The 23,339-nt window shown below is 39.3% G+C and overlaps 1 pseudogene; it reads right to left on the reverse strand.

Moving 5' to 3' along the window:
• Positions 1-22,323: 22,323 nt before the first annotated feature.
• Positions 22,324-23,090, reverse strand: LOC125084867 (40S ribosomal protein S6-like; annotated as a pseudogene).
• Between the last annotated feature and the right edge of the window lie 249 nt (positions 23,091-23,339).

Raw genomic sequence — 23,339 nt, forward strand, 5'->3', positions numbered from 1 at the left:
CTGAGATTATGACCTGAGCCGAAGGCAGTGGCTTAACCCACTGAGCCACCCAGGCGCCCCATTCGTATGTCTTCTTTGGAGAAGTGTCTGTTCATGTCTTCTGCCTCCTTTTTGACTTGATTATTTGTTTTTTGGGTGTTGAGTTTGAGCAGTTCTTTTTAGATCTCAGATACCAGACCTTTATCTGTAGTGTCATTTGCAAATATCTTCTTCCATTCCATGGGTTGCCTCTTTGTTTTGTTGACTTTGCTGTGGAGAAGATTTTGATCTTGATGAAGTCCCCAAAAGTTCATTTTTGCTTTTGTTTCCCTTGCCTTTGGAGACATGTCTTGAAAGAAGTAGCTGTGGCCGATGTCAGAGAGGTTACGGCCTGTGTTCTCCTCTAGGACTTTGATGGATTCCTGTCTCACAATGAGGTCTTTAATCCATTTTGAGTTTATCTTTGTGTATGGTGTAAGAGAATGGACGAGTTTCATTCTTCTGTATATAATTGTCCAATGTTCCCAGCATCATTTTTTGAAGAGACTGTCTTCTTTCCATTGGATATTTTTTCTCGTTTTGTTGAAGATTAGTTGACCATAGAGTTGAGGGTCCATATCTGGGCTCTCTACTCTCTTCCATTGGTCTATGTATTTGTTTTTGTGCCAGTACCATGCTGTCTTGATGATCGCAGTTTTGTAATATAGCTTGAAATCAGGCAATGTGATGCCCCAGTTTTGTTTTTCTTTTTCAACATTTCCTTGACAATTCGGGGTCTTTTTTGGTTCCCTACAAATTTTAGGATTGTTTATTCCAGCACTTTGAAAAAAGCCAGTCGTATTTTGATCAGGATGACGTTGATAGTACAGATTGCTCTGGGCAGCATAGACATTTTAACAGTTTATTCTTCCGATCCATTAGCATGGATCCATCTTTTTTGTGTCTTCTTTAATTTCTTTCATAAGTGTTCTATAATTTCTAGAGTATAGATCCTTTATCTCTTTGGTTAGGTTTATTCCAAGGTATCTTATGGTTTTTGGTGCTATTGTAACTGGAATCAATTCCCTAATTTCTCTTTCTACAGTTACATTGTTAGTATATAGGAAAGCAACTGATTTCTGTGCACCGATTTTGTATCCTACCACATCACTGAATTGCTGTATGAGTTCTAGTAGTTTTGGGCGTGGAGTCTTTTGGGTTTTCCACATAAAGTGTCACGTCATCTACAAAGAGAGAGAATTTGACTTCTTCTTTGCCAATTTGAATACGTTTTATTTCTTTTTGTTGTCTGATTGCTGATGCAATAACCTGTGTTTTAGAAAAGAACTGATGGCTTTGAGCCTATGTTCGAGAACATATGCACCATTTCCCATGAACCACTGTGGTGTCTTTCTGAAAGCTGTGAGAAGCAATGGTCTTTCCTTGTTTCCCTGGTGCCACTCCCCTTGGAGAGGAACTGGAAGTTTTCTGGAGCCTGAGATGAAAGGTCTCCTAGCGGAAAACACTGAAGACACCAGCAGTGTCAGCCTCACCCCTGAAATCCAGTTGTGGATTTGACACCCAGATGCAAGTCCTGGTGGCAAAAAGCTGACGTGTGGCCCTACAGCAAATCTTACTGGGGAATCCACTGGCCAGGAGGCGAAGCCCTGTGTAGGTACTGCCCTAACTGAAATGGGAAGCTTTAAGGCCTGTACAGATCCTTTCTGTTTCCTGCAGATTCTTTTTTTCAGCCTTTTCCAACTCTGCATTCTCCCTGCTCCTCACAAAAAACCAGAGTGAAACCCCCAAATTCTTGTTTTCTGAATTCGGAGCAGTTTAAGCATACTCTAGGCTTATCAGGGTATTTCCCCAAATACAGTTTTCCAAGAGAAACCCAAGGACCAGCTGTCAGGACCCTAGATAGCTATTCCTAGTTTAATCTCATAAATGTTTCTCCTCAAGACTCACACTCCCTTCCTCCCTGGAGCCTCACTTGTCTCAGTCTTCTGAGAACAAGGAATGTGAGTGAGTGGGCCACACAAGGATTCCCACTTCTCTAGTGGCTTACTGACATCACAGGTGAACTCTGGACATGAATCTGCATTTTTTTTTTTTTTTTAAGTAAGCTCTGCACCCATCATGGGGCTTGAACTCACAGTCCTGAAACCAAGAGTCATTGTGTACTGACTGAGCCAGCGAGGTGCCCAGAATCTGCATTTTTAAGGTCTCCTTTTCCTTCCTCCCCACCCCCACACTGCAAAAGTATTCTTTAGGACCTTCTCTCACACATTCACACTATGCTTTTTATTAAAACACAGCTGCTGAGACAAAGACAAGGAAAAAAAAAATAAACCAAATGAAACAAACAAAAAAACAAAGGATATTGGTGATCTTCCTTTAGCAGGGTTTGGAGAGGCCTCTTCCAGTAGCATGGACCTCATTGTTTTGGTCAGTACTTTTCAAATTTTGACATGTGTCAGAATCACCTACAGGACTTGTTAAAATACAGATTACTGAGTTCTGTCCCCAAGCCTGATTCAAGAGGTCTGGTGTGGGATCTGATAATTTGCATTTCTGGTAAATTCCCAGAAGATACTGAGGTTGTTGTCTGGGGACCATACTTTCAAAATCAGTGTTCTAGACATACCATAATATATATAGTCTGTGGGCAGAAAAGGATTTTCCCAACCTTTTAGTGTTGCAAACTATGCAGCAATGAATATTCTTTTTCATATATCATTTCATACAGGTGCAAGTATTTCTGTAAGATGAATTTCTAAAAGTGAATTTTCTGGGTTGAGGGTTATATAAATTTCTAATTTTGATATGTAGTGCCAAATTGGTGGTGGTTCCAATTTATGTACTAGCAGTATATGAAAGTGCCTATTACACCATACCAAAAAAGCCTATTATAAAATTTGTTTGTTTTTGCCAGTCTGATAGGTGAAAACAGTTTTAACTTAGGTTTATCTTTTCAAAACATAAGGACTATATGTATTTCTTTTCTGAAATTTACTTCCTTGAGTAAGTTATCTAATCATTCTATAAAGTGGGAATATTAGTATTTCTTAGGAGTTACACAGCCCAAAAACTTTATTTTTGATCCTAGGTAATCAATTAAATTCCATGTTATTCCATCACCAAGTTTCATTGATTTGCCCATTTATTTATTCATGGAATAATTATTTAGCATCCACAATATGCTAAGTACAGGGCATGAAGATGTGAAAACTTTGTCTTCAAGGAATCCACTGTATACTGGGGAAGATCAGCATGTAAAGGATTATTTTACAACAAAACAATGGCTATACTGAAGGTCCTTACAAAACCAAAGAGGCACATTGTGGCAAGAAACCCTAATGGTCCTTGGGGGAATCAGGGAAAGCTTTGTGTATAAGGTGCATTGAACTGACACTTGAAGAAGAGTTTGTCAGATGGATGAGTGAGAGGGTGTCCCAACAGAAGAATAGCCTCTGCAAAACCAAAGAAGTATGAGGAAATATAGGTATTAGTGAACTATAATGTTAATGCTTAAAGAGTAGGAATGTAAGAGGGACCACTCTGATTTTCTAGTTTACCTCTGTGTTGGGAGAAGGACCTCACGCCCTTTAAATTGGCTCATTTTTGAACACCAGACTCTCATATGAAGGTTTTCCTCATATTTCTGGTAGCCAATTTTCTATTAGTTCTCTCATCTGGTCCTCTTTTGACCATGGCATTTATGGTTTGGATTCTTCTTTGTTTCAAACGAAGATTTATCTGAGGCCTTGCTGCATGAGCTTGCCAGTTTAATGTTCCATCCATTTCCACATAATTCTTAATGAGAGAGTCAGAGGTTAATAGAAAAATAGCATAGAGGGAATATGTCTTAGGCTAAAACTTTAAGACTATATGTTCTCAAGGACTGTTTGTGGAAATGGGGAGATGCTCGAACATATTACTGAGTAAACAGAGGATGTGGAATGCCTTAAGGATATAACAAGTGTTATTTCTGTTCTTTTTCGTACATAAACTTATCCATCCATCCATCCATCCATCCACCCATCCAGTTTATTTGGCTATGCAACTTTGTCTTTTTAAAAGGTAATGTATTCTGATATATTCTACATCACTAAAGCTCTCCATAGATACCAAGTTAGAGGCTGTCGTTGGCTACCATCCATGGTACCATTGGGTGGATGGACCACAGTTTGGCTGTTTATTCTATTATTAGACATTTGGGTTTGTACATTTTTCCCTTTATAAGCAGTGAGAAAAGAAATAAACTAAATTATTAATTATCAAACTAAATTATTAATAGAGTTTATCTTGTGTAGCAGTACAATGGGCAAAGATGATTTTTTATATATAAAATGTTTTTTAAAAAGCCAGGTGTAAGAAAGATATTTTGGCTACCATAGCAACAATAGTAATGGCAATAGTAAGGGGTCATATCGGTTGAGTGTTATTGCACCTGGCATTGTGTGAAGATTGAGAGTCTGGCATGATTTGTATTTTGGGCAACTTAGTTCTCCAAAGACAATACAATGATACCTGTGTTATTAACCCTCTGGGACACATACAAAGAGGTTTTATGTTTTAATAGAAAACTATAGCATACCTTTTTGGGTTATCAGATTCTGATGGTTCCTTATCTTTGAGCTATTTTGTATCTCTTTGTAAGTTGCAGATAGTTGCAAGCTCTGTCTTCTCCAGTATAGATTTAACTAACTTCTGTCACTGTTACCTACCTGTAAAGTGGACTAATATCTTGTCATTTCTCATAAAATGTCAACCCTTGCCAAATTTGTAGCTCTTCTAGTTTCCTTTGATATTTGACTACAACCCTCTAAACTGATGTTTCTCATTTCCCCCTCTCCCTCTGACACATACCAAGACCTAAAACCGACTGACCAGATTCTTATCAGCTGAGTAGCCTGGCCTTTCCCCCAGGATCCAAAGAAGCCTGATGATTTGATATACACCTTGAAGGACTCATCCCTTCAGCAGACCATGCATGGGCTGCATTTCCCCCTGGATGAGCTGCTGTGGATGGCTACTAAAGAAGGGCCACTAAGGAAGTCTGGCTAAGCACTCAGGTCATGAACACCCTTATATGTGAGTAGCCAAGACTCTGGGCACTACTGTCAAGAGCAGTGAAATATTAACTTCAAGAAACTCAATGAGCAGTGCTATGAAATTGAAAGCTCTTGGAATCTATTTGGCAAGATACCCTCAGGGGTCAGCTCTTCACTCCAATAGAACATTTCATACTAATACTTCTCTTTTCCTTTCTAGTCATCCCTCTTTTAAGATGCCTACAAGAGAATCCTGAAACAGCTGGCCTTTGCCACCACTTCGCGATAGATGGCTCAACCATTTTTGCAGGAACGATGCAAATAACAGCCTTTAGGAGGTGGATGCTTAGACCCTGCTTCGTTCCACTCAAGAGGTTTATGACTGCCTTTGTGTCATTCAGCTACAAATGATACTCTTTCACCTTGAACAAAAGGGCAGATTGTCAGTGTTGAACTTCAACTGAGCCCTGTGCTCCTGGAAAATAGTGAGCTAAGAAATCTCCCTACCATTTTGTGTCCTGGGAAATGGCTTAGTGCAAAGAAGCAGTCGTCCCCAATTAGTTAGATGAGACTCAAGGATGAACCATGTGTTTACCCAGGCCAGGCACAGATCCTTCAAATCCTCATTCTTTATCTCATGCATGATTAACTAGAATATTTGTCCCCATTGACCAAATTGAAGAAAATGCCCAGTCACTTGACTTGATCCAACTTTAGTGAGGGTTCTCTCTTCTTCTAAGCTCCTGAACTCTGGCCCATCCTTGAGCATTGGAATGTGGAATAACTCTCCTTCCTTAATAGACCCTCCCCCAAATCAGCTGACCTCAGGGTTATTCCATGGTTAACTGTACAATCAGGTTACCCACTCATCTTACTTTCCCACCTCCCCTTTCTTAAGCATTATTTACTCCTCCCTCTAAAAGGAAAGCCCTTTCTGCCAGACTTTTGAGCAGATATGACAGTCACAACATGAAAGTTTTCAGCTCCTTTGGGGAAATACCAAAGAGTAGGATCGCTAGATCATATGTTAAGGGTATGTTTGGTTTTGTAAGAAAATGCCAAAATGTTTTCCAAAGTGACCGTACCATTTTAACTTCCACTGCCGTGAATGTGAATTCCTGCTGCTCCATATCCTCAGCAGTGTTTGGTGTTGTGGCTTTGGAATTTGGCCAATTTAGTATGGGTGTACTGGTATCTCATGGTTGTTTTATTTTGCATTTCCCTGAAAATGTAGGATGTGGAACATCTTTTAATACATTTGTTTGCCATCTGTATATCCTCTTTGGTGAGGTGTCTGTTGAGGTGTTTGGTCCATTTTAAAAATAGGGTTGTTTGTTTTTTGTTGTTGGGTTTTAAGGGTTCTTTGTGTATTTTGGATAGCAGCTCTTTAGCAGATAGGTCTCTTGAAAATATTTTTTCTCCAGTCTGTCGCTTGTCTTTTCCTTCTCTTAGTGGAGTTTTTTACTTGGCAGACATTTTCAGAAAAAAATTGTGAAAGATTTAAAAATTTTTAACCCCCATCTCTTCTAAAAAACAATTACCAAATTTTCTGTTAGTGTACCCTTCTGAGTTATCTATGTCTTTCACTGGCTTTGCATTAATTTATAATTTTTTAAGCTTCAGAAAACTGATAATAATCATGATTCTTCTTCTTAGAAATGCACATAAATTATGGCCAAAATGTAACTGGTTATTGGTCTGATCTCTTGGCCTCTTTTTATAAATTTAGTTCAGCATTTCTTCCTGTTTGTGTAGGTGTAGTTCTTTAAATTTTCCTTTGGACTGGTTGTAACATCTTACTGGTTTCCTCATTAATTAATGTATTACATAAAATCTTTGACACATGTTCATTTTTTACTCATTTGTATGAGAGTCTTGATTGTACCATTTCAAAAAAAAAATCCTTTAACAGATAGAGAAGTTGGTATAGTGTAGGTTGCATAGCTAGCGGAGACTTTCACACAAGACTTGAACCACAGAGCACATCCTCTTTTTCCCATGTTATGCTTAGAAGCTAAAAGATAAAATAGAGAAGCAAAAGCATGTTTCCTATTGAAACCAATATCCTAATGGTTAAAGCCATTGTTTCCTATGGGGAACTCAAATTGAAAAGATAAATTCATTTAGGAAGACTTGGAAAACCTACATTTTGCCTAGAATAGGTTCCACCAAAAGGCATCTCCTAGCATTTGGGAATCAGAGCAATTAGCAGAGAAATCAGGCTGCTCTGCTGGGCTTAAGGACATTTCCTAAGAAAGCCTACTCTGAGTATGAAATTTATAATTAACATTTTGAGAGAGTGGTCACATGGGGTAGTGTGCCTAAGGTGCTGTGGCTGTTGCTTTGTTTGAATGAAGTCCCTTAGTATTAACAGTTGGATATCTGCAGATTAAGCGCAGACAATACTTGGACAGACAATCGAAAAAGTAATTTTTTGATGCTTCCCCCAGCTGCTGCTGAGAGATTAGCTGGGATGTTATCCAGGTTCTTTCACTGTAGCCGATAAAACTTTATGAGAGCAGCATGTGAGTTTCTATATTATTGTTGATTTAGCTGGGAAAAGAATCTGGAGACACTGTTGCACTCCTTTTATGGGTTGTGAGTCAAGTAGTCTAGCCTTTGCTTGCTGGATAGTGCTCCTTTTGGGAGGAAATATGTTACTAAAGATAGACAAATCTATACAAAACAGTTACTCTAGTCTCTCTGACATCCATTCCTATTTCCTATTTCATCCCATTTTGTGGCCATCACATCCCAGTCTGCTGTACTGTGGGCTGTGGGATAGGTAATGCCATTCACAGTTATTTGTGTTTCCTTACTATAAAGAGTGGTCAAGGTGGGAATTACTGACCCAGGCAGAAGGCGGTCAGTAGATGATATTCCCTTGGCTAAAGTGATTGTTCAGGAATGTCCAGTTAGAGTTAAGTTTAGAGTTTTTGTTCAATTGTTGTGGAAAACTATAACCTCATACTGTGGGTATGTTTAAGAAAGAAACTATAGTTCCACTTTCTGCTACCAGTACTCTTATGTCCATAAGAAAAGCCATCCTGCGGGGCGCCTGGGTGGCTCAGCGGGTTAAGCCGCTGCCTTCGGCTCAGGTCATGATCTTGGAATCCTGGGATCGAGTCCCGCATCGGGCTCTCTGCTCAGCAGGGAGCCTGCTTCCTCCTGTCTCTCTGCCTGCCTCTCTGCCTGCTTGTGATCTCTCTCTGTCAAATAAATAAATAAAATCTTTAAAAAAAAAAAAAAGAAAAGAAAAGCCATCCTGAAGATCAAGTAGATACAGAGAGGAATGCCTAAAGAATCATAGAAAAACAAAACTAAAGCCGAAATTGCAGTTGACCTCTGGACTTCTCAGTGACTTGAACCTGTAAATTCCCCTAATTGTTTGAATAAATCTAATTTGGGTTTGCTGTCACTCACAATGAAGGATTCCTACCACCAAATACGGGATCTTTTTGTGGTCCCTGCTGCTTCCTGCTCTTCCCACAGCGCTGTATGAAGTGTGCAGAGGGGATTTTGGATCATGACTTTGGCTTGAGTCTTGTCTTTGGTGGAGGAGCTGGGACTGTGCTCACTAACATCCTCTGGGAGCTCTAAGAATCTCTTCCACCTTGCAAGCTCTTCTTCTATCCCAGCCCTAGCAGTTAGAGGCACAATTCTTGACTGGCTTTCTGTGATCTTCCGAGGAAGGGAAAATTCTAAGGAAAGAATGCAATTGACCCCAATTAGGAAAAGCTGTAGAACTCTGGACACATGGTGTGTCAGGGGATTTTCTCTGGGAAACACAATTTTTATATTTGTGTATCTTTAAGACTAGGGGAATCTTAATGCCTGACTCTCTTACCAGCTCTATAAGCTTCCTAAAGAGCAGGAACCATGTTTGTTTTATACACTATCCCTGGTGCCTAACATGGTGGCTGGCCCCTAAGAAACATTTAAGAATTATTGGTTAAATTAGAAGGACAAGCAGATGAACAGGAGTCAAGTCGTATAGAGGTTTTGGTAGGTTTCTTTTCATACTCTACCAGTAAGGGATTTTCATTTCAGAGCTCATGAATATAATTACAGTTTCAGGGTTTATCTAAAATAAGCTCCCTGGAAATTTTACCCCCTACCCAAATGTTTTTTAGCCTTCTCTTCTAAATTCAAGAGACACCCATAATCTAAATTTCTCTAGGAAGAAAGTTGCATTTGTAACCTTTGAACAAGAGTTAGGTTGATGAAATATCTATGGGCCACGTGTAAATAAATGAATAACATGTATATACCTGAAGAACAATGTTACCTTGATTTTTTAAAATCACAAAATAATTTGTTGAGTCAAGGTCCAAGTACTCGAACTGCCTACATGCTTTTGGTATTACTACTTCAGTTACAAATAGCTAAACATGGTAAAGATAGAAAAAAAGAAGAATGCCACTGCTAGTTCCTTGTCTTTGTTGGAAGACATTAGTTGAAATATTAACCTTTTCCTTACCTAAAAGGACAGAAGCCATGAATCCAATTCTGCTAACTTCCAAGGAAGACTAGATAAGAACCGTTCAATTATAGGTTGCTTATTTATCTAATTCTCTTGGCAGGATTTGCCTTTGGTGAAACAAATCACCTGTTGAAGGGGGAAAAAAGCCATTTAAGTGATTCAAATCTACTTCAGCTAATTTCCTCTTTAACCTATTTGTAAACCAGCAAGAGCTGATAATTGTAATGAATAGTTCTAATGGGAAGCTTTAGTTGACATTTGGATCTCATTTAGACTTTGAAAAACTTCTGCCATCTTGTTCTTTTTGAACTCTTTTGCTGGGAGTACAGTTTTCAAAGGTAAGTTTCATGGAGTTCAGTACATAAGCTTTAAAGCTTCAGAATTTTGGAGCCAGCTTTGCCATTACCAGTGTTGTTAATCTGGACAATTCTTGATTTTTTTGGAACTCAGTGTTTACAGTTATGAAATGATTTTTATGATAGATTGTGATGATAATTGAATGAGCTAATATAAAGTGCAGAGTTTATACGTGCAAAGTGCTTAGCAATGTCTGGCATATGGTAAGTGTGTATTAACAGGTAGGGCTCATTATTAGTAAGAAGCTCTGAAATGAGAAAACTAATTGGATAAAGAGAGGGTGCTAGAAAAACAAAGATCAGTTTCCTCTGTATAATTAACTTATCAGTTGCTAGGAACATTAGCACACAAGTAATAGACATTTGCTCTATTATCAAGAAAATACTAGAAACAGACATCTTTCCAAGTTCTGGTACCAAACAACTTCTGCATTCCATGTACCATCCCTTTGGATTTGTTCTTTTAAAGAACATCATAGGGGTCAGAGTGTGTAGTATTTCTTGAATAGGAACATCTTAGTCCCAGTGGAGAATTAAAATCAGTTAATGTGAATGTCAACCTTTCCTCTTGGTGTTTCCTCTTGGTATATATCATTTAGAGGTGAAGAAAGTGTAAAATGGAGAAAGGTGACTGCAGTACCTAGTGAATGTAGATGGTGGAAGAAAATATACGAGAATGAAAAGGGAAAGAAAGATTAGGAGCTTCTTGATACAGAGCATATGTATGTATATATAAGGAGGGAATCATATATCATGGCTATTTTGTTGGCAAGTCAACCACAATTTTTACCCTTTTTTGTGGCTGTAGAATATGAATAATTGTCTTACACAAATATGTCAACTCTTGATTTTCTGTGCAGGGAGATAGCAGGGTTTGTAAGCTGACTTAGGTATGTCTTAGAAATTTGTGTTGTGTGTATGTGAGGGCAACAGTTTGAATTTTGGCCTCAAAATGTTTTGTTCTGGCTAACCTTAAAATTAATTTGCATTTGGAACATGATCACATCAATTGTTTCTGCCTCTGGGAAGACCATTTAAGGCTGATGTAGATGAATTTAAAAGTATGCAAGTAATTTGTAGTGTAGTCTATATGCAAAGAGAAGTAATAGGGAGTACCTGTTTTTATTTCTTCAGTACTATGCTTTGGTTTTAGATTTAATCTCTTGTTTATAGTGGAAAGCTGAGGAATTTTTCCCTAGTCCAGAAGTAGCTTAGCCTGGAGATAAAAATAACCACATGCCACTGAAAGAACAGAGTTTGGTATCTCTGCTCGCTAAAAATGTTTCTTAATTTCCTAAGAATGTGCTGATTAGACATAACAGAATCCTGTTGTAGAAAATGAAGAAACATCCTGATCAGAAGTAAAATTCGGAGCAGTCGAGGCAAGAGGTGGGGCCTCAGAACTTGACACTTGTGTATTTCTCCTACTCTGTAATTTCTCTTTATATCACTTACATTGTGCTTTAAGCTATCATTTCTGTCTCACTGGCGAACCTTGTCTTTATCAACCTTTCTTTTTCCAGGCTGTCTCGGGACCGGTTTCTAAAATAGCCTCCTGAATACCATCACTTTATTTCCCTGGGTGAGGGGGGGATGGAGCAAGAACAGGAGAAAGTCCAAAGCCTCCTATTGTTTTCTTTGCTGAACTAGAGTTAAAACTGAGAAGTCATTTACTTTCATAAACCAAATTTCTGGGTCTTCAGTCCACTCAAATAGGTGTATTTCCATTTGGGAGAGTCCCCTCTTACCATCTTCCTCCTGGGAAATGAAATCATTTAGCTCCTGCTGAATCTATATTGTCAAAGAGTTTGCAAAATGTAGGTATATGCTGGAGTTTGCTTTTGCTTTTTGTGCTTGTGTTCAGTGTATTCTATTGGAAGGTATTATGAGGAGTGGAGAGAGAGAGAGGGATTCGATGGTATCTGTAGTTTTCATAAACAGCTGGGGCTATGAGCAGAAATTCTTTAAATTGCACATTCAAAAGTAGCATCTGGCATAGTAGGAACAACAGAGCTCCAGGGACCCTGGAAGAGGTAAAGTAGGAGAGGTTGTTGGGTTTCTTGTAGTTTTAACTCCAGACCTTAAGAAGAGAATTAACCAATGGAGAGTAATGAGATTTGCTTTAATGTCTTAGAAAACACAGCTAATAGGATTTCAGCCTGAGTGGAAAGTAGGTAGATGGTGATTGAAGAAGCAGGGGTTGGAGATGACATAAATGAGCTTGAGAGTAGTTTTTCAAAGTGTGGTCTTCAGACCATCAGTATCAGAATTTCCCGGGAATTTGTTAGAAATGCAAATTCTTGGTCCCCAACCCAAACCTACTGGATTAGAAACTTGGTGTGGGGCCCAGAAATCTGTGGTTCAAGGAGTCTTCCAGGTGATTCTGATGCACATTAAAATTTGAGAACCATTATTTTAGGGCACTGGGGTCACTGTGCTGAGTTAACATTAATGAGGAGGTGGCTTTCGTCAGCTTGTCCCCACAACTGATTACTCTAGGGCTACGAACTAATAAATGTGTGGATAGCAGATCCAAAAAGTGATGATAGAACTTGGAAGGGCTTTGCATTTCATTTTTCTAAGACCTGAAGTGGCCCCTTTTTAGGTGCTCCTGTTTCTTCCCAAGCCTTAACTACATCAGTCTCTATGACTCTTGCCAGATGTCCTTGCTTATTATTTCACTGTGGAACTGAGCTGTCCAAAATGGTAGCCACTGGTCACATATGGCTATTTCAATTAAAATGAAATAAAATTTAAAATTTAATTCCTCAGTCACAATAGCCATATTTCAACTGTTTAGAAGCCACATGTGGCAGGGAGCTACTGTATTGGACAATATAGATATCAAACACCTTCATTTCTCTGATACTAAACTTGTAAACCTATGAGTAGTTTGCCAGTTTCTGTGGTGTAAGTACTATTGTCATGACTACTTTCAAGCTACCAACGTGTCACTGAACATGGAGTTAGTTGCAAAGAGATATACACAATTAAAGGGCAAGACAAAGTGAATAGGTTCATGTCACCAGTTTATGGGAGAAATTCGTCCCTGATGGCAAAAAATGCTGATTCTCTACATTTTAATTTCATTTTACAATGAGACTGGCTTTCCAAGCACACAATATTAAGAACATACTAAAAGTGGTCAATAACTCAGACACCTTAACTCTATTTTATGTATAAGGTGGAAATATACAATATACATCTTAACTTAAAACATCTTTTCCATGTTAATAGGGAAAACTGCTCAAAGTGGATTGGGACCAGTGTCTTGTAGTGCCCATGCACTCAAAACTAAATCATACCAAAAAACCCCCAAAAGCAAAAAACACAAAAAAACCCTAAACCATACAGGATGTTAAGGTGTATATGTCCTAGTCTGAGTTTTATAATGAGTTAACAGTGGTGCTTCATTGATTATTCTATTAAGTGGAGGTGTTTATAGTCCTATCTGGTTGTGGATAGTAAGCCTAATACTAAAGACTTGTTTGTTAATAGAAAATGGAAGGATTGTCTTTGATCTTTGAGATCACGAATGACTTGCAGATATGCTGTTAATGTACTTACTTACCTTTTAAAATAGGTTCCATTTTTAAAGGGCTTAGAAATTCTTTTGAAAGGTGGAAAATTATTCTTTTAAATACAAGTTAAAGAAAACCCAATTGATATCATACAGGGCTAGTTTTTAAGTTGTCATAGTCAGGTTTGGCAAAGACCTTTTTTTTTAACCAGGGAATTACCTAATCTGTGTGTGTGTCTGTGTGTGTGGTGATGGTGAAGGTTCATGGTCTTGAATGAGGCTCTTGCATCACTAAGCTAGCAATTCATCCACAGATAGAAGTAGATTTTAGTCCATGGATTTCACACCTCAAATACTTGGAAATGAGAAAGGAAAATGATTCGTATCCTATTTCCTTACTTGAAAAGGAAAATTCCTTAACTCTGAATGCCTCTGTTACTATAACTTTTTGTTAATTGTGATAATCATAATTGGTTGAGAATTATTAGCTAAACTGATAACCTCATTCAATCCATTTGTTTCTGTAGAAAGATTATACACATTTATGTCAGATTGGGTCATTTCTAGGCCCTTGGGAGTCTGCTATTCTAATGCTGGTCCAGCTAAACCTGGGTGTCCTTGAATGACAGCTGCTAAAAATTCAATCAATAAGTGGTGTCCAAATGTCAGAGAGAGTGGTGCGAAGCAGGGACAGGTTGAGACAGTGTGCAGGATTTGATTCTGGGCAGTCAGAATTTCAGTTTGACTTAGAAAAGAAATAAGTCAGCATCTTTAATCCCCAAACATTATACACCATCTAGTCAGTAGACTTAGTAAAGGTCAAGCAATCAATATGGTTGGCATTAGCAGAGATAGGTTATGGGAGACGGTTTTACTCCTTGAAATTGTTTTTTACATTCCAGTATACAAAAAGGTAGGCAGACTGTCAGGTGGAGTAAAAAAGAACTTGTATGACAGTGAGATGAGCAGATCATTGGTCAAAGGGCTAAATTAAGAGATTCAGTGAAATTGGGAAGTAATGGAGAGATCCCGAATGGCTTCCTCATTTGTCTCTGTTAAGCATTTAATATTTTGAATGTGCACCTATCCTTTGGGAAAAATTGGGCTGCCTGATATACCATCAATCCAGCAGGATGGAAATACCAGGAGAAACATAGAATGGTTCATCATGTTGTTACTCTAATCTTGATTTAAACTAGAAAAAAAAAAAAATCCAAAAAACAAGAGTAAGGTTTTGCCCTTGTTATTTGCAAGATGACTTGTAGAATAGTAAAGGAAAGTAATCGGTGAAAATATTAGATACTCCTGTTAAATTACATTTATAGATTTGCAAACTGAGGGGAGAAGGGTCATACATATTCCATTTATATATTTTCTTCAGACAGGTAGCCAAACAGTTATGGAATGAAAAAAGATGAGTAAGAAACTGAGAAGGAAGAAAAAATGACTTGGTTAAAACCCTACTCATTTGAGAACAGAATAGTCATTATATGAACATATTCAAATAAGAGAATTCATCAATGCCATTCAAAAGTCAAAAGCCAAGAGCCAAAAAAAAAAAAAAAAAAAAAAAAAAAGAGAGAGAGAGAGAGAGAGAGAGTTCTTAGATCCTTCTTATAAGCAAAAAAAATTTCAGGGAGTATGTGCATTTTGATTTGCCTCCAGAAAGAGTCCTATTGATCAAGAAATTAACCTATGACACCCTAATTTTTAAAATCCTATTTCATCACACATTTCTAAAATTAAAAAAAATTAGATTTTTTTTTTCACTAGAGATTGTGACATAGTAGGAGACAAAATCAGAGACATTTTCCTGCTTTTTCTTAAGTTCTAGACTGCTCTAGAATGAAGTTGGGACCAGGTATCAATGAGAAATTGATAGCCTTAAATGGTAATTTATGTCAGATCCAAAGGATCTGATACAATATCTTCAGTTAGCTGGGGTGTTCCAGATCTCACAGGTAGAAAAGTTATCCCCAAGGTTTAGGAATTTACTTTTTATTCAATCTTACCAGGACAATCTAGAGAGCACTGTTTGTAGTTCACCCACTGAGAAGAGTATATGTGGAGAAAGAGTATGCTGGGAATGTGGAGAGTTACCCAGCAGATTTTACTGATTTTCTGGGTCTGTAGTAGTTTCTGGTCATGGCTCCAAGTCTTCAACCCATCCCTTACCTACACCTTTTCCCCTGAGACTGCATTTCTTCCAGTGCAAAGAGTCTACTTTCCTTGAATCTGGACCAGTCCTGTGAATTGCTTTGCCCAATGGAATGCAGCAAAAGTGATGACAGTGTGCTCTATCTGAGCCTGGGTTTAAAAAGGCACCGTGTTTCTGCCATGAGAAAAGTACTGGCCTAGCTGGTTGGGTGATGAGAGACACAGTCTCATCAGCCCCAGACTTATGAGAGAGCCCAGGTGATACCAACAGCAAGGCTGTTCTGGTTGACAACCCCAGATACCAGGTTAATAAATGTTCAATTCTGGAGGCCGTTTATGTCTTATGGTGGTTATGCAGTGCTATTGTGGCAAGGGATAACTAATATGGGGCACAAATTTCCAAATAGACTAAAACTAGGGAGTTCTGATTAATCCTTCACGGAACCCTGGATGCTTTATTAAAATAAACAAGAAGATCTTGAAGTAACAAGATTGCTTAGCCTAATCACCTCTCCAGAGGTGATCAACTGAGTTGATTTGACTTGGGGTCCAAGGTTTCAACCCTCTCTCTAGTAATATTAATATGCAGATGTATATGTGTCCCTCCAAACCTGACAGATAGACAGGTGTCTAGAAGTTATCAAGTTAATGCTCACACAGGACCTCCTTGCACCAGCATTCTCAAAATTCTATCAAGGAGCTTAGAAGTGATTTAATAATGGCCACTGACTTATCTGTACTTGCCATCAAGGCAGAATGAGCAAATTTTCCAGTAGAATATAGTTTGGGAATTTAAATACATGTTCTTTTTTTTTTTTTTTTTTCTTTTCTGGTATATATGGAATCAATCAGTCTGCCATCCTTTAGAGACTGCCATTGCATTGTCTTCTGGCTTTTACTTCCACTTCTTTGCCTTACCAGAGAAAACAATGGAATTTTGTGAAAGCCCCAAGGGTTTTTGAAGCTCAGAGCGACAGGCTTTTACCTCTGAAGAGAAGGGGAATTTGATTGAAAATAGAGGCTACTTATGATTCATTCAGAGGAATTTTTCCCCTGCATCCTCTTATTTGCCTAGTGATTTGATCCTGTGTGGCTCTTCAGAGCCCACTGTGAGATGATTTGCTTCAGCTGCACTGGATCTTTTTCAAATATTTTCCAAGGACAAAACCCTCCCTACAGGTTTCCTCAGCTGCAGTGATTGTCTTGTCTGGGGATTGTATTCTGATTAATTTAACTTTAGCTTCCTTACTGCTTCAGTGGATTCCAAATTTGTCATGGTTTAAAAAAAAAAATTCTCTAGGGAAGTTTCATAAAGGAAGTTGGTGAGAACAGGCTTTAGGATTTATTCTGCTGAGCCACCTTTAGAATGTGGCGAGGGCCTGAGGGGCACAGAGAAGAAGAATGGAAGGAATGCCAGATTCTTCCTGATGCATGTTCATAGGTCAGGCATAATTCAGTTCTGCAGAAATTTCAGTGATCATTGTTCTGCAATAGCGGTGTTCCATCCCACTGAGGAGAAAGCGTGAAAACCATGCAATGTGCGACTGCGGCCAGCAGGGGGCGGGAGCGCCTCAGCCATAAGCCGCAATCTCACTGGCAATTGCTTGGACGAAGTATTGCACTGCTGTTCTGGAGGCCAGCTTGTTCTGAACTCCATGCAAGCCTTTGTCTTTGTAAGACTTTTGCTTTCGCTAAGTCTTTTCTGCTGATGGTGTAGGCAGTAGAGTCAGTATGTCTGGATTTGAAACCTGGCTACTCCATTTGTTAGCTTTGTCCTATTGTACCTCAGTCTTTCTTGTCTGCAAAATGGGAAACGAACAGTTGCGGAGATGTGAGGGATGATTGGGCTAGCTTACATAAGGCATTTGGAACAGTGCCTGGCACTTATTAAGTACAAGATCAATATTAGCTAATAATAGTGGAGCCTTTCCCTTTGCTCTCCACCTTCCTTCCTCCCAGGTCTGATGTAAAAGTAAATTAAATGTAGCAATAAGTTAGGCAGGCTGATTTCTCTTCATTCTTCAACACTCATCTCAAAAACACAAAATCAACTGCCAAAAATGCTTATGCTAAATCTAATAATGAGAAAAATATCAGACAAAACCAAATTGAGGGACGTTCTATTCAATAACATAAAAAATGACAAGGTCAGGAAAGACAAAGAAACTGTTCCAGACTGTATGACACGAAACAGATGTGACACCGGAATGCAGTGCATGAGCTAGGAATTTATTTTGCTATAAATTATATATTGGGACAGTCGTGACATTTGAATAAGGTCTGTAGATAAGACAGCAGTATTGGATCAGCATTAATTTCCTGATTTTGCTAATTGTAGGCTATGGAAGAGACTGTCCTTGCTTTTAGGAAACACACGCTGGAGTACTTAAGAGTAAAGGGGACATAATTTCTATAAGTTACTCTCAAGTGGCTTTAAAAATGTGTATTTGTATATACATGTATTATGTACATGAGACAGAGCGTATTTGGTGTAACATTTGGCATATCCCGATGAAGGCTCTATGAGAATCCTTTGTGCCATTCTGGCAAATTTTTGGAAGCCTGAAACCACATGCAAATACAAAAATAAGAAAAAAGAAAAACCAAAAATAAAAATGAAATCCCTCATTTTAGATGCTTACTTCCCCAAGAGACTTTTCTGATGTTCCCCTGCCCTGACATACTTAGTGGAGGTAGATGCTCTTGCCCTGTGTGCCCCGACCTGTGGCATCTCTGTCACAACGGCAATTACACTGTTAACTGCCTGTTTATAACACTCAACTGGGTGCCCCACCCAGGAAGGCAAGGATCTGGTTTTATCATTCACCTTTGTATCACCTGAGCCTCGCTAATACCCCGCAGAGAGAGGAAACTCATTATGGACTTGCTGAGTAATAAGGTGGTGTAACTTAGCCTTATATCCAGGGTTTGATTTTTCTGGGGGCTTGTTGTGAATTTTGGGCTTACTTTTGAGGTTTTGTAGTAGGGATGTAGCACTGGTTTGGGACTTGGCAAGTCTAGTCAGGAAGCTGAGTTCTGTCGTAGTGTGCATGAGGGAGAGTCTCTTCAGTTTATTTATACCTTAGCTGTGATTCCCTAGCTTGGAGATACAGCAAAGATAGAATTGGAACTCTTTGAAAAAAAGCCAAATAATCAGTGGACTGTATTTGTCTAGGCATTTAATTTGAGGGAATACCACTGTATATGTGTTTAGTATTTTTTTTTTTAAAGACTCTATTTATTTGACAGAGAGAGAAAGAGAGAGCATGAACAAGTAGAGGGAGCAGCAGGCAGAGGGAGAAGCAGGCTCCCTGCTGAGCAGGGAGCCCAATGTGGGACTTGATCCCAGGACCCTGCGATCTTGACCTGAACCGAAGGCAGAGGCTTAACCAACAAAGCCACCCAGGTACCCCTAAGTGTGTTTAGTATTAAAAAATATATTTTTCTCTTAAAATGTAACCCCTAAATGCAAACCACAATTTCATGTGGTGTGCAATTAGGAAACAGAATCTGAGCTGCATGTAGAACTGACCTTAAGGGCATTAGTGAGAAGTGTGTGTGTGTGTGTGTGTGTGTGCATGTGCCTCCATGTGTGTGTTTCCTACTTGTTCCCCTTTTGTGGGTAATGTTTGTGGGTTTTTAAAGGGCAGGGTTGTCTATATATAATGAGCTGATGTTAAAATATAATGTCATAAGATGCACCTCACTCCTTTATTTGATTTCCATATTAATTTACTCTCTTAAGAGTGTCATTGTGGTCACTGTTTCAGCACTATTCTTATCTAATATTAACTTTCAAGCTAGGTATTTTGCTATTTGACAAAGGTAACAGTGCAATAGATAATCAGCATTTTTATCTATACTAGAAGCCATAGAAGCCTATCTAGAATAAGTTTGAAAGCCTGCACATGATTCTAGAAAAGAAACTCAGCCAGAGAGTAAGAAATGTAAAGCCAAGCCAGATTTCATGCTGAGGTACTTTGTTTATTATCTGGTGAGCTGGGGCTATAGCATGCATCATCTTTAGAAATCTCTATGAGGAAGAAAAATTAGATGTAGGGGCTCTGGCCAGTATGAATCAATGAGGAAAAACTCTAACTCCGCACACTGCAAAAATAATTCCCTCCTGCATCCCACCAATCGGAGATTGATTTGGAATAATGGGTTTTTCTAAAAACTTTGATCCAAGTTAAGGCACCTACCACCTATACTTTAGTGTGAATTGGTTTAATCAGGCATTATGATTGCCTTTCCTCTAACACCTAGCTGAGAAGATGAAATGGTTAATGGTCTCAGGTGGAGAGAATTGGAGGAAGAGGAAAGAGCAACTTTAGAGGAGGAGCTATTTTGGAAAAGGTGCTGATCAGAGGAAAGTGCTTAAGTGGGTGGCTTAGGAGAGCTGCAAACACTATCTTAGCTCTTGGAATTTGGGGAACAGTGTCTTAGCTCTCGAAGTTTGGGGAACAGAGGCAGGAAGAGGAGTGGTCAAGGCTCCTGAAAGAGGAGGATGAAGTAGCCAACACAGACATTGACCATGCAGCGGTGGTGGCAGGAATCCTGCTTAGCATGTTACCAAATAATATGTAAGTCATGGTTCTGAAATTGTCTGCTTTGAAGAATTACCTGGCTCCTTTCTCTTGAAGAATGAACTGCTGTGCACATCAGTGTTTGTCTTAGGATGAAGTATATCCATGCTACTGACCAATGAATACTTAATTAAACATACAGTGTTCCTGGTGCTTTTCCATGCCTATTGAAACATATCTGGGATCTTACCACCTGGAAATTAATTTCAACAAAGTTTGCAGAGTACTTGGGCAAAACTAACTTCTACTGAACTTTAAAAATAAAATGAACAAATTCCAGAGCAACCAACTGAATAATTCTGTTATATGAGCCATAACTATAAATGGCTCATTTATCTAAATGGCATTCAATCTCACATGGACATTCAGGATTTCTAAGAAAGACAATGGCTATTTCTCCAAGCCCTAAAAATCCCATAAGATAGGGGCAGCAGGTAGAAAGCTTTCATTCTTGTCAAAATCAGTCTTGACTTCAGTGTAGCACAGTGACTATGTGTCATTGTCACGTCCTTGTCCACTCAGGCAGATGCCCTTGGTCCACTTAGTCATTGTTCTCGAACTAGGAGCCTTTATCATATAAAATCAACAGCTGAAGAGTAATAAAGGCCAGAGCTCAAAATTAGGAAGAGGGGTACCTTGTTGGTTCAGTCATTAGAACTTGTGACTCTTGATCTCAGGGTTGTGAGTTTGAGCCCCACCCTGGGTTTAGAGATGACTCAAAAATTTAAAAAAAAAAAAAAAAGCAAATTAGGAAGAAAGAAGCCAAGAAATGGCTGGGAGGAAATTGAACTTGCTGAGGGATTTATGGGGAGGGAGAGAAAGGGAGAAAATCAGTTGGGAATAAATAATAGGGCACAGAGCAGGTCACATACTCTTACAAATTTCCTAGTTATTTGTCATCTGCTCGCAGATTTTCCCTGATAGTCTCCCAAGATAACTTGGTAGAGGAAATATACTCTTTTGCGGGGAGAAATAAAGATTTAAATAAGGCTAGTAAGTACATTTATGGGCCAGTCCAATCACCAGTGCTGTCACTTTTATTCGGGGGCGTGTTGTCTTTTGGACAACGATGATCAGCCTGGAGCTGCTCCTGTTGCCTCGCCCCAAGCCTTCAAAGTCCTCCTGTACTCTACTACAGGGGGATTTTTCTAAAATGCAAGCATTATTGTTTGACAGCCCTGCTTAAAAGCTTTTGGTGACTTTATATTTTCTGCGGAATATAACTCCAGGTTTATAGCGTTAAGAAGCTTTGCATTCTATTCCTCCAACCTTATCTCTTATGACTTCCCTTTATTAATTCTAGCTTCACAGAGTTTTTATAATTTATATCTGAGCTTTCTTATATGTGCCTGACAAACTGCTACTCTACCTTTCAGAGGCAGAATCAGGAATTTTTTTCATCTTCGGAAGCACCCTCCTCATAGTCCCACCTCCTAACTCCAAGAAGTCGAAGTAAGTATATTCATCAATGTTGTCACTCTACCTCGCGTACATATCTAACTGCATTTTTTCCCTCCAACCTATTGCAATTGTTTTTGCACTTAACTCCCATGCTAGACTTTGACTATCTTCAAGGTTGCTATCTAATTTATTTATTTTTGTACATGTAACACATGGCACATAGTAGGTGCTTCACAATTGTCTGTTGGATCAATGAATGACGTGTTCATGCTTAAATCCCGGTACTTAGTTAGTAGCTCAGTAAGTGAAACCAAAGGCTGTTTGCCCAGAGTCAGCCCAGCCTGGGGGGTGGGTCCCCTGTGGGGGATGGGAAGTGAGGGAAAACTGATTGGAGAGAAGGGTTTGGTCCCATGCAGATGTGGGTTCATTTTTTAGGAGGAAAAAAGTAATAGCTTGTGGGAGTATCATTGCTGAGTAGGGAGATATTCATGATATTATGGAAAAGTAGTTATTGTTCGGTTAGGTAATATGAGTGAGAAATATACCATAGTAGAGGTGGTCATGGACAAGTGTTTGGATGGGGATGAAAAACATGGAAATAGAACTAGATAAATATGAACTGTCCACAAGAAAGTGCCTTCTGTGGTCAGTAAGGTATTTGAAACTACAGATGTGGTGAAGAGCAAGGGGTTCTATGGTTCTGAGAATTCTCTCGGCTGTATCGAGAGGGAGATGGGTGGCATCTGGGATATGTTTGTGCGGAGAGCAAAATTGCGATCCTATTTTTCTTTTTTAAATGTCTGATCTTATTTGTAACTCTAGAGAATCTCATTTTTGACTGGCCTCAGACTTAGAGGTAGAAGCTCTCAGGGAAGACAGCCTCTGTCCCTTGGCATTCTGTTGCTGGCATTTTCCTTCGGTCTCCTTCCTTCTCTTGGCCGGAAGTTTAGCCTGTCCTGCAGCCTCTTCCTTGTCTTACTTTGTGAGCTGTTTCTTCAGAGCAATACGCTTACATTTCTGTCAGAGGGCACATTGAGTAACAAGGTGCTGAGTCTTGGGTGCTTTGATTCTAGGTTTCTTAGCTTCTTTACTTAGGGACTTTCTCACAATATGCAGTGGACATCATCTTCTTTAAACAGACTGAAACGCTTGTGGATTCTGCTAGCTCTTTTGCATGCCAAATGATGAGGCACAGTGGAAAGCCAGGAATGTCCTTCTCCCCCTTTCTTTTACAATGACCAAGCTGGGAACACTGAGATTGCATCCACAATATGACCCCCGAGCAGGTTTGCACTTTCTATCTCCAGTCTTCCTTGGTCTGTAGCACAAATGCCCCTCACTCAGCAGTAGGGGGACACGGCCATGGGTCAGGCCACCCTGCTTCATGGGGAAGCCTTGTTTGTCATCGCCACCGTGGATTCGGACCACGTAACCCTTCCCTTCTTCACCCACAGCAGTGGCAGCAGCTTCTGGGGTCTTACGCGTCTCATAAAAGGTATGAAGTTTGCATTCATCATCCACTTCAGTGAGTTTCTGGCAGCCAGTAGCTGGGAAAGAGATGTTAAGCTCCATCCTGAAGCAGCCTACCACCTCCCAGGAGCCACAAAAAAGAATGAATGTGATCCTGTGTTTTACTGCATCAGGACTCTCCTCCCCCAAATATGAGGAACCTTCCCACTCTATGCAGCAATGCCTCAGTGATGATGAGCAATAAAGGTTCATGAATTTTCTATTTATTGGTGCTGTAGCAGCTGCTACAGTTAGAAGCTCACAGCTTGGTACCTCGCTGTATACAACTTTCTGACCCAGTGTGTAGCTCTT

Source organism: Lutra lutra, chromosome 1 (genome assembly GCF_902655055.1).
Source record: "Lutra lutra chromosome 1, mLutLut1.2, whole genome shotgun sequence".
Lineage (NCBI taxonomy): Eukaryota > Metazoa > Chordata > Mammalia > Carnivora > Mustelidae > Lutra > Lutra lutra.